Raw genomic sequence first — 12,303 nt, 5'->3', positions numbered from 1 at the left:
GACCACACCCTCAGGAGGGGCGGACTCCCTGACCTCCTGAGCCCCAGAACCAGTAGATCCGGCTCCACCCGGCCCCGCCCTTCTGAACCTCGCTAGCGGCTACGCGCTGAAGAGTGTGCGCGCGTGAAGCGTGCGCGCGCGAAGTGTGGAGGCCAGATCCTGCTGGTCTTGTTCTGTCAGACGGGGCCGCCAGGCTCAAGGGTTCGGACCTAGGCCACCTGGGCCAGTACCCGGCCAGCCCGGCGTCGTCTGACCCGACCGCCGCGCACGTCACCACCTCCAGCGTCACCTCCCGGCGCTGTAGAATCCGCAGCCCTCCGCTTTTCTGGCGGGGAGGGGCGCGGCGTTGCCACGTGACGCCTCGTCCCCGCCCGGCCCTGGTCACATGGGTGGCGCGGCCGCTGCGTCAGTCACTGTCCTGGTTGCGGGAGTAGAGCGCCGTCGCTGCCGCCGCCAGCGAACGGGGCGGGGGATCCCGGTGCCAGGTCCTCGTCAGCCCGCCCCTGCCTCCTCAGCCAGCCGTCCCGGTCTGGGCTCGACAGTCATGGAGCGGGGCGGAACCTCCGCCTGTGCTGTGTGAGGTTCTTCGCCACCGCCGCCGCCTTCGCTTTTCGAGACCTGCCGAACCCCCGCCGCCTCCCGGAGCTCCTCGCCCTTGGCAGTTTGTCGCCGCCCCCCGAGTGGGTTCGAATGCGCGTCCGGTGAAGGTGCAGGCCCGGCGCCGCCTCTGCCGCAGCCGGGAAATGGTTCGGGCCTAGCGGAGCCGGGACTGGAGGTGAGAAGAGCAGACAGACGGACTGAGGGCCGGGCCCGGCCGCGGGGAGGGGCTGGGGGGAGGGGAGGACAGGGTCCGTTTGGGGGCCCGGAGAGACCTTCGGGCTAGGGCTGCTCGAGACGGCTTCCCTCGTCTTCGCGTTCCACCCCCGACCCTCAAAAATACAAATTAATTAAAAAGGCTAACCCAGTCTTAACAAAAATTCCCAGAAATCAGTCTTTTCACTGTTTCTCCTTTCTCCTTTCGTCCATTAATCCATTCCTTCCCTCAGAAATTCCGACTGATCTGTTACTTTTTAATACCCTTTTCAATTTCAAGTTATTTCTAGTTAAAGAGAAAATAGGCCTAGGTTCTGGCTATCATTACCCAACTAGTTCTCGCTTTCCTTCTCGCGATCCTGCGTACGTCCTCCTCCACCACCTCCTCCTCCTCCTCCCCCTCCCCCTCCTCCTCCGCGCTTTCTCGCTCCTCCTTGTCGGAGGCTGAGGATGAGGGCGAGGTTGTCGAGGACCCCGAGGACGAGGACGCCGACGACGATGAGGACACCGACAGCGACTCCTTCTCGTCCAAAAAAAAAGGGAAAAAAATGTCCGCCTTCGACTGGCGAAGGGGGTTGACTAAAATGGGAATGTGGGGGTGTAATACTTGAATACCCCCCCATAACTTCTGAATCGGTTAGCTGGTTACCCCGATAGCTTGCATTTGGATATTGATGTGTAGGCCTTTCCTCCAGCTGCCTGTGCCCGGGGTTAATCTCGTAATTGACGTCAGTGCTTTGTTCCTTCCACTTTGCTGTTCCTTCCACTCTTTGAGGATGGATAATGGGATATAGGAGTCTGAGTTGTATCCTTATTGCCTTTTCTTTCACAAACGGTATCATTTGTAGGAATGATACAAAGGTGCAAATTTGTACAGAGATACAAATCTGAAATGCTTTTGTATGGAGTTCAAACTAAGACGAAGAGTTCGATTTAGGGTTCTCATAGTCACTTGCAATTAAGAATTGTGCGATTTTTCAGCTGGCCTGTTGGAGATATTAAACTAAGGCCAGTTCCTTTTCCAGTTACCACTGTTTTTCCTTACAGAATCTAAGCGATAGTTCCTTGTGAATAGGATGTTTGTAAATGTGACGTTTAAAATGTCTTGTTTTTGAGGGTTCAGATGTTAAAAGCGCAGAGCTTTGTTTCCATATTGATTCTGCAAAGCTTTGTAAAGTGCTCCTTTTATTTAACTGTCCTTTAACTTATCAAAATTGAAATATGAGAACTTTCTTAATTTGACATTTAATAAAGAGCCTCTGTGGCCTGTGAATCTTGCCTAGAATCATCTTTGGTTTTACGTGCATGAAGAAGTGTTGGCAAGTGGCCATCTGGTTTTTAACAAAGCTGGCTTCTTTAAATTGCTCAGGTTTATTTTACTTATTCATCAATGCCTCCTTCAGTCTGCAAACATTAAAAAAAAAATCTTAAGAAGTTATTTTAAATTATCTTTTAGCGTTAACTCTGAGGCAATAAAAAAAAATTTTTTTTTTTTTAACACCAGCATTTTCATTCAGTTTGTGGTGGCTTGCAGGCTGACGGCTTTGGTTTTTGTTAGCTCTAATGGAACAGTAGGCAGATTTTGCTTTAAATAAAATTCTGTGTCAAGTGGAGGCGAGATAGGATGTTTGTGAGTGACCAAACTTTTACTGTTTGATTTAAAAAAAAAAAGAGCTTATCTGTGATTATTGGAAAATGGTCTACAATTTTGAGGTGTAAAGGTGATTCTACAGTGCTTTGAAGCTGTGTAATTAAGCATTCTTAAAGAAGCATATTTTCATTCAGATTCAGTTTCTACTTGTCAGATGATGTACATCCCCTTCTCTGTGCTCTTGAGATACTGTACCCCCTTTGTGACAGTTGATGCATTCTGCTTTGTACTGTAATTTTTTTATAGATCTGTCATATCTTTAGAGCAAGAACTATATTTATACCTCTTTGTGTCCTCCCCAGTATTTTATACAATTACTAGGTTGAATTTGAATGTGATATCCAACCCAAGATTTCACAAAAGGGTACTCTTTAAAAAAAAAAAGCTGTATGAGCAAGTGATCAGTATTTATTTGTAGGGGGAAAAGTAGCTATCAGCTACAGAAGATGACAGAAGGTGAAGCCTTCTAAAATTATGTATCTTACTTTTTTAAGAGTTAAGGTAAATGTCATGGTTTTATGTGTACCTGAGAGGAACAAAGAAAACAGGTATTTCTTCTTTTGTGGCCACCTACTGGTTTAGAATGGAGTCCAAAATGTATGAGGCCTTCTCTTCATAGTATTTTTCATAAAAATCAAAGAGGTAGTCTTTTTATAAATATAAATTTATTTATTTATTTATTTATGTATGTATGTCTGTGTTGGGTCTTCATTGCTGTGCGCGGATTTTCTCTAGTTGCTGCTAGCGGTGGCTACCCTTTGTTGCGGTACCAGGCTTCTCATTGCCGTGGCTTCTCTTGTAGCTCTAGGCGCGCAGGTTTCAGTAGTTGTGGCACACGGGCTAAATAGCTGTGGCTCGCAGGCTCTAGAGTGCAGGCTCAGTAGTTGTGGCACATGGTCTTAGTTGCTCCACAGCATGTGGGATCTTCCTGGGCCAGGGCTTGAACCCGTGTCCCCTGCATTGGCACGCAGATTCTTAACCACTGCGCCACCAGGGAAGTCCCCAAAGAGGTAGTCTTAAATATCGAAGGCACACCTGGACAGTGACCCAGAAGTGCAGTGTGTATTATAAAAATTGATAACTTAGATTTGATTTTATTTTACTATTTTTTTATTTTTTATTGAAGGATAGTTGATTTACTGTGTTGTGTTAATTTCTGCTGTATAACAAAGTGACTCAGTTATATACATATATGCATTCTTTTTTATATTCTTTTCCATTATGGTTTATCCCAGGGTATTGAATATAGTTCCCTGTGCTATGCAGTGTGACCTTGTTGTTTATCCATTCTGTATGTAATAGTTTGCATCTACTAACCCCAAACTCCCAGTCCATCCCCTGCCCCCATGTCTGTTCTCTCTGTCTTTTGAGTCTCTTTCTGTTTTGTAGATAGGTTCATTTGTGCCATATTTTAGATTCCATATATAAGTGATATCATACGGTATTTGTCTTTCTCCTTCTGACTTACCTTACTTAGAATGACAATCTCTAGTTGCATCCATGTTGCTGCAAATGGCATTATTTTGTTCTTTTTTATGGCTGAGTAGTATTCCATTGTATATATGTACCACATCTTTATCCATTCATCTGTCAATGGACATTTAGGTTGTTTCCATGTCTTGGCTATGTTCATAGTGCTGCTATGAACATAGGGGTGCATGTATCTTTTTGGATTATAGTTTTGTCCGGATATATGCCTAAGAGTGGGATTGCTGGATCATATGGTAGATTTTATTTTTTATTTCAGCTCTCTTCTACAGATAACTTACTATAAAAACTTTCCTGTATAATGTAAAGGATTTCCAGCTTTTGAACCCCCAGTCTTCATTATGGTTTTCCCATTTCCTTTTTTATTTTCTCTGAAAAGTTGGAACAATTATATTGATTTCTGGGAGGGTGTTTGCCAGTCTCAGTTAATTGTGAAATAAGGTGTAGTCAGTGACTAAAAATTGCTTAAAGCTAACCTGACCTGTTACCTTGCTACTTTTCCCTTTGGTTTAAGGAGAGCACCCCTACTTGCAGTAACTCCCCACACCCAGAGATTGACATGAATAGGTTGCTCTGGAAAGCCAGTATGGTTTGGCTACCCAGATACTGTCGAGATCTGTCCTGGGACTGGGCTTCCTCGGTCTGCTTTGGGCCTGAATGGGTCTCCCATGATTTTGTCAACTTGGAGCTGCCTAGTGGGTTATGACGTTTCACTTTGACTTTTCCTTTTCTTGTCATCACTAGGGTAGGGGACAGTTTTATGGAAAGGTGAGTAGAGTCAATACTCTTCATAGATAGGCCTTCCCACCTCTTTCCAATTGCTATCATTTCTTCCATCTGGAATATCACTTTTCCTGTCTTGTTCCTTGTCTCTTAACATTTCATCATATTTTAAGGCACAGTGCAAATACCATTGCCTTAAGTTTTGCTTGATTCCCTACCCCAATAGTGACTTACCTCCTTTGAATCCCTGTATTGCTTTGTATCTCTCTTAATGTTTGTTATGCAGCTAACTATGGGACTATAGCAGGCTGGATGACTTTGAGCACAATCAGTGAAGACTCACTAGTAGAATAAAGACTGTGTTATACTATTTTATTGTATATCTCTAAGAATTAAAATAATAATCCAATTTAAGATTTTACTAAAAAAATTAACACTAATTCCTTAATATCATCACATATTCTAGTCGGTGTTCAGATTTCCCCGATTACAGTTTTTGTTTTGTTTTAACAGTTTGTCTGAATTAGGATCCAAATAAGGTTCATACATTTTATTGTGTTGATGTGTGTCTCAACCCTCTTTTCTTTCTGTCTTTTTGTTCTTGTTCTTATACAGTTGGTTTGTTCAAGAAACCAAGCCTTTGCCCTATGAGATTTCTCACAGTCTGGATTTTGCTGATTGCATCCCTGTGGTTTCATGTAATATGTTCTTCTGTCCACAATTTTTCCTATAAATTGGTAATTACATCTAGAAGCTTGCTCCAATTCAGGCTTGAATGTTTTTTTTTCAATGGGAAGAGTACTTCATAGGTAGAGTTGTGTACTTCCTATGTATTCTTAAACCCTCAATCTGGCTTCTCATCCTAGCATGCCAGTGAAATTGCTCTTATCAGGGCCACCTGTGACTTGTACATTGACAAATTGTATAACCATTGCTTACTCCTTTACCTCTTTCTATACTTGACATTGTTAACCATTGTCTCCTTGATAGTTTTTTTTTTTCCTTGACTTTTATGACTGTCCCTTTCCTGCCTTTCTTACTACTAGCTGCTTCTTTGCAGACTCTTAATTCTCTGCCAATCATATTGACATTTATGAATTTCCACCTTGACCTTCTCTTTTCACTCTTCCTGGTGATTTCTTCCATTTTTGTTGCTGTAGCTACCATGTGTTTTAAACTCACCAGAACTCTTTGATCCAACTGAATATCCCTGTTTAGATTGTCCAATAGGTACTCTGTTAGTTAGGAGAGCAACACATACCTAACTGAAGCAAAAAGAAGAATTTTTTGGAAACATACGGGTATCCCATGAATTCTCAGAAAGGCAATCAAGCTGTAGGAGGACAGCTAGAACTCAGGAACAGCTAGATCCAGGGACTCCATATGTGGTCAGGAGTATCTCTTTATGTCTCACAAGATACTCTTTTTTTTTTTTTTTTTTTTTTCCACACAAGATACTCTTTGTGTGTTCAGTTCTTTCTTGCTGCAGGTCAGTTTTTAACACTTACTAATGTCTTTTGAGTTTTAAATCTTATAGCTTCTGCCATCAGAGAGACTGACCTGATTCTCAGTCTCAAATCTCAGTAAAGGGACTCGTTAGGTTATAGGTCCAGCTCTGGACCACAGCTGTGGCTAGCGGGCTACATCCCAGAAAGAAGAGGAGTAAAGGACACTCTAAAACGTAGTTGTCCAGTTCATTCATTCCATGGCTATTTAGCGCACCCACACAGAGTCCTACTTTTCTTATATATATTAAATATTTTCTTTAACATAATCTCACTATCTCTATATACCAGCAAACACTCTCATCTCTTCTATGGAAACAACGCAAATTCATATCTACTTACCACATCCAGAGGTCATTGTTCTCTGAGTCCGGATTCTAAAGGCGATGCTCTTTGTTAATCAGGCCTAGATATGCTTTGTCACATGTTTGAAAATTGTGGACTAAGTACTGAATTTAACCATCCCCAGCATAACTGATACACAGTGGTAGGAAAAAAAAATAGCTAAAACTCTTATGAGGGGAGGGAAGAGGAAGGTATCATTGTTCCGAAACTTAACACCGTATCTTGCTGGATAGGTACAGTAGAAGGTAAATGATAGAACCAGCAAATTGCATGGGCCTTCATTTGTTGACTTACTTCCTTGCAAATGGAGTGAGCTCTTTAGCAGCCAAATGAAGATTTTCAATTCTGTCCACTAGAAAGATTTTCCTTTTCTGACACTTAGAGGACATTTGAAAGAAAGAAGAGGGCAGTTCTATGTTACCTTAGCACAAGGGTTGACACACTAAGGTTAGTAGGCCCAATGCTGCCTGCTTTTGTATGGCCTGAGAGCTAAGAATGGTTTTTACATTTTTTTTAAATGGTGGGAAAAAGTCAAAAGAAGAATATTTTGTGGTATGTGAGAATTATAGGAAACTCAAAATTCAGTGTCCATGAATAAAGTTTTATTGGAGCACAGACAACACACCCATTTGTTTATGTATTGTACGTAGGTGCTTTTGCTGATACAGTGGCAGAGTTAAGTAGTCCTAACTTTATGGCCTGTGAAGCCTAAAATATTTACTGTGTGGCTTTAAAACAGTTTGTCAACTTTTTGTCTTAGCAGATCAAATGGTCCTTAGTGGATATTTGAGTCTGAGGATTGCCTTAGGGTTGAGCAGTTAGTTACAAGGTCCTATTTACTATGGTGGTTGTTAGGGGATTTTTTGTTTGATAGTGTGTGTGTGTGTGTGTGTGTGTATGTGTATATATATATATCTCTGTGTGTATGTATGTATAAATGTGGGTATACATATGTGTGTGTATACATACCCATTTACATATACATATAGAGATATAAATAAAACAGGTGGAGTCTGCATATTGGCCTAGCTTTAGTTAAGGATTCAGACTTTATCTGTCAACTGTACCCTGAAGGTAGGATCACACTATAGGTTACATTGTAACATGGTTGCTCTTAGTACAGCTATGTGGGGCGAGAATTTTGAGAAAAGCCTGGAGTGAGTGAGGTGAGAGTAGAAGATGATCAAATAGTCCCTATAAGTGTTGATCATGTTCAAATAAACTACTCTGCTACTTCTCAATCCCCTCACCCTTAAATTCTGCTATTTTCCTTGCCTTGGAGGATGTACCACTATCATTGTTTTTTCTAGAAACCTGCAAGTTGTCCTTGATTCCTCCATTTTACATCTCACATCTGTCTGGCCCCAAGATTCTACCTCCTTAATATCTTTGAATCCAAACCCTTTATCTACATTATTAACACTCCTACTATTACTGCCTTAATCTAGGCTTTCATTCTTACCTGGGTTACTGCAACAGTCTTCTCATTTGTTTCCTTATAATCTACTTCATCCTGTACCAAAGTGATTTTTTTTCCCCTCTAAACTGCAAATTCACTTCTGTTAGAACTCCTTAGTAATGTTGTATTTTCTGTAGTATTTTTCTAACTGGGCATTCTTGTACATTAATGAGTTTTATGTAACTTCTAAAGAACTGCTTTATAGCCAAGTAATCCCTTGGGAGTTTGTTGCTGTGTTTAGATTTTGTTTATTATTGTGTTTGTGCCAACTTATAAAGCATTGTACTGATGATGCTCAGACAGGGAAAGATGGTGAGTTAAATTAGATCATGTCATGGTATATGTTAGTATAGGCAGGCCAAACCCCGGCTTAGTATTTAGTATCATATTTTCACTGTGAGATGTATCTGGTAGATCCCATCTTGTAATTAATCAACGTGAAACTGTTTGCAGTGTGTTTTATTCCAAACTTCAGCAGTGATTATACTAGATACACATTTAATGTAGTTTTCCTTAAGGTACTGAACCACAAATGAACAAGAAAGATTGCCAGAGTTAACAAGTGGGCCTCTTTAAAACTGACATTTAAGGACTGCTAGCTGGTATGGTAGTATATATAAGGTTGTATTTCCCTAAATTAGCAAATAAACATTTGCAGTTATTAAATCTGTTTAGTTTTACATATTTATAAGTATTTTATGCACTACTGTTATTGAAGTCAAATTACAGAAGTGGGGCTTCCCTGGTGGCACAGTGGTTGAGAGTCCATCTGCCGATTCAGGGGACATGGGTTCGTGCCTGGTGCGGGAAGATCCCACATGCCTCAGAGTGGCTAGGCCAGTGAGCCATGGCCGCTGAGCCTGCGTGTCCAGAGCCTGTGCTCCGCAACGGGAGAGGCCACAGCAGTGAGGCCCGCATACCGAAAAAAAAAGAAAAAAATTACAGAAGTGGTTTAAAAATATAGAACTATGAGAATTCCCTGGTGGTCCAGTGGTTAGGACTCTGCACTCTCACTGACAAGGGCCCGGGTTCAATCCCTTGTTGGTGAACTAAGATCCCACAAGCCACGCGGCATAGCCGAAAAATAAAAAATAGTGTGTGTGTGTATAAAACTAGACCCGAGACTACATATTTCCAGGATTGAATACATCATTGGTCTAGTTTATGTAAAACAACATAATCTGTTACATTAGCATTTTATTTATTTATTTTGGCTGCACTGTGTGGCATGCAGGATCCTAGTTCCCTGACCAGGGATGGAACCCATGCCCCCTGCAGTGGAAGCATGGAGTCCCAGCCACTGGACCACCAGGGAAGTCCCACATTGGTGTTATTTAAATTTTTGTTTTGTATTTAATTTTTTAAAGTTGTTTTAGTGTTACGGTTACATAAGAGCTATATAACATAATGAGTTCATACCTAATTTTATATCCATACCAGATTCTTAATATTATAATTTTTAAAAGGTCATCACTAAAGATCTGGGAGATATTAATTTTCTCTGGAAAGATATCCTGTCTTTCAGATTTCAGAAACAAACCCACAGGTCTAGTCTGATCCCATGTATTTCTCCAGTCTTACCTTTCATTTTGTACTCCCCCAACCCTATTTTCCAACTACTCTTGATCTATCTCTATTCCCTGGGTGTATGCTGTGTTCTCTCTTCAGGGCTGTCCCACATGGTATTCTTTCTGCTCAGAACTAACTTCCCTCCCTTCTTCTTCTTCATTCCCTTCCCTCTTCCTGTTCTCCTGCCACCTTTCTGTAGTTGGTCTAGCTGCAGCCAAATCTTGGAGATGATGGGTAATTTTTATTTTTATATCCTTAGCCTTAGTGTAGTGTGTGACACAACATATGCCCTGGTTAACTACAGTATTAACGTTGTACCGTATATATAATATTGGTCTATACTGAAGAGACAGATTTTAAAATCAGAGTTATAAAGCCTTCAGAATCTTCTGAGTTCTGTTTAAATATGTTACAAGTCTGAATTAGAAAATATTTTGACAATAGGTTTACTCTTATCATTTTATAAATTGATTTTTCAAAGTAAATATTCTCTCTGCCATAACTCATTTAATATATAAATTTGTATTCCGTGTTTAAAGAGCAATAGCCTTAAATGACTGTAACCCTTTTAAAGTTTTTTTTTTTTTTTTTTTGCGGTCCCCGGGCCTCTCACTGTTGAGGCCTCTCCCGTTGCAGAGCACAGGCTCCGGACGCGCAGGCCCAGCGGCCATGGCTCACGGGCCCAGCCGCTCCGCGGCATGTGGGATCCTCCCGGACCGGGGCACGAACCCGCGTCCCCTTCATCGGCAGGCGGACTCTCAACCACTGCGCCACCAGGGAAGCCCCTTATTTACATTTTAATAGAACCTTATTAACAAGAAGTTAGGGTAATTAGGATAGGGGCTAATTTAAGTTCACAAGCCTTGAGTATATGCCTTCTTCATTCAGTACATTAGCGTTTTCTCTCTAACCTTTTTTGTAATATTCTAAGACACTAAATATATTTTAGGAAACCCAGATACTTTATTATCACTTGTCTTCTACATATGCAGATGAAGATGAAATTAATCAGAAATAATTCCTTTTTAGTGTAAACTCTAAAGAACCTTTGCTGTGTAATGCTTTTTAACTTTTGTTTAATTTGCTATATGCATTTTAAGTAATAAAATTGCCTTTATTTTGCCTTTTTGATGTGTGTTATTTTCTCTTGGCTTCCTCAGGTACTATAAATGAAAGCAGTCTTGAAGTACTCTTTTGAACAGATCATTTCTTTCTGGGTGTTGTTATTGAAACACTCAGTTTTTATACCATCTCAGTTTGCCAAGTATGATTAGGAGATTTTACAGTCTAGCACTTGTATTTGGTGAACATTTGAGAGTGTGGGTTTTAAGTAAAAATAGAAATTGATCATTTCTGTGCAAGTGTTTTTTTTTTTCTTGTACATATGTTGTTTTTTTTCTTTTAGATAAACTCTTTTAGAGAAATTGCTTTAAAAACAACCAAATTCATTTAGTATCAATATTAATGCTTTATTGGGTTGATAATATATTGAACGCAGGAAATGAGGTAGTAAATGAGATAACCCCTAGTAAATGAGAGAACCTCTACTTTCTAACCAAGTTGTGAAGTTCATTAGTTTACTCATTTAAGTGATTTTCTACTAGGTTATGTTCTAGGTATGCAATGCTGAAAAACAAGCACATTCCCTGATTATTATCTAGTGGGAGAGGAAATATTAATGAACATCAAAATAAGTATATACTTAATTGTGATCAGGTACTCTGAAGGAAACAGGAATTGTCTACATGAATTTTTTTAAGCTGGAAAGAGCGCCACAGTTCAAGAAGCCTAAAAAAAGCCCTTGGTGGGAGCTGGGAGGGGAGGACAGTGAGATATAAAATAAATCTGATGAGATAGGCAGGAGTCACATCAGTAGAAAGTCAAATCCTGGCTTTGTAGGCCATGTTAAGTACCTTAAAGTTTATCCTAAGGCAAGTGGAAAGCTTACTGAAATTTTTAAAGCAGGGGTTGAGTGAAATGATCTGGTTTGTGTTTTTAAAAGATCACTTAAAAAAAAAATCACTTTAGGGCTTTCCTGGTGCTGTAGTGGTTAAGAATCCGCCTGCCAGTGCAGGGGACATGGGTTCGAGCCCTGATCCGGGAAGATCCCACATGCTGCGGAGCAGCTAAGCCCGTGCGCCACAACTACTGAGCCTCTGCTCTAGGGCCCACGAGCCACAACTACTGAAGCCCGTGCGCCTAGAGCCCATGCTCTGCAACAAGAGAAGCCACCGCAGCGAGAAGCCCGTGCACCACAACGAAGAGTAGCCCCCGCTCGCCACAACTAGAGAAAGCCCACGCGCAGCAATGAAGACCCAACGCAGCCAAAAATAAATAAACAAATAAAATAAATTTTTTTTTTTAAAGAAAGATCACTTTAGCTGCTGTATGAAATATGGATTAGAGAGAGATGAGGGGAACTAGGAGTCACAATTAGAAGGCTGTAGCATTTGTCCAAGTCTGAGGTTAAATGATGGCTTGTTTTGAACAGTGGCAGTGGAGAAGGAAGGGAACTGATAAATTCAAAACATATTTTGTAGGCCATGGTTATGGAGTGGATGTGGAGAGAGGTTGAGGGAGGGTTCAGCAAGAGCAGGTGGTTGGTAGGATGAGGATCACTGGAGCAGAAGTTGTTGGCGGTAGGGAAAAGAGATCAAGAAATCAATTTTGGATGTATTAAGATTGATATTCCTCAGTCAAAGGACATGATCAAACAGGCTTGATGTGGAGTATATTTTGGTATTTGTAGT

At 41.0% G+C, this 12,303-nt stretch overlaps 1 protein-coding gene across 2 annotated transcripts in view; it reads left to right on the top strand.

Moving 5' to 3' along the window:
* Positions 1-427: 427 nt before the first annotated feature.
* AFF4 (ALF transcription elongation factor 4) overlaps positions 428-12,303 on the top strand; it is a 91,980-nt gene continuing 80,104 nt past the window's right edge. Inside the window, exon 1 of one of the 2 annotated variants that reach the window (XM_007461347.1) lies at positions 428-775. The gene's annotated coding sequence lies outside the window, so the exon portion shown is untranslated. The remainder of the gene's footprint in view (positions 776-12,303) is intronic. The other variant, XM_007461348.1, reaches the window with a different exon arrangement.

Source organism: Lipotes vexillifer, unplaced genomic scaffold, assembly GCF_000442215.2.
Source record: "Lipotes vexillifer unplaced genomic scaffold, Lipotes_vexillifer_v1.1 scaffold217, whole genome shotgun sequence".
Lineage (NCBI taxonomy): Eukaryota > Metazoa > Chordata > Mammalia > Artiodactyla > Lipotidae > Lipotes > Lipotes vexillifer.
This window is presented reverse-complemented; position numbering and strand designations above follow the sequence as displayed.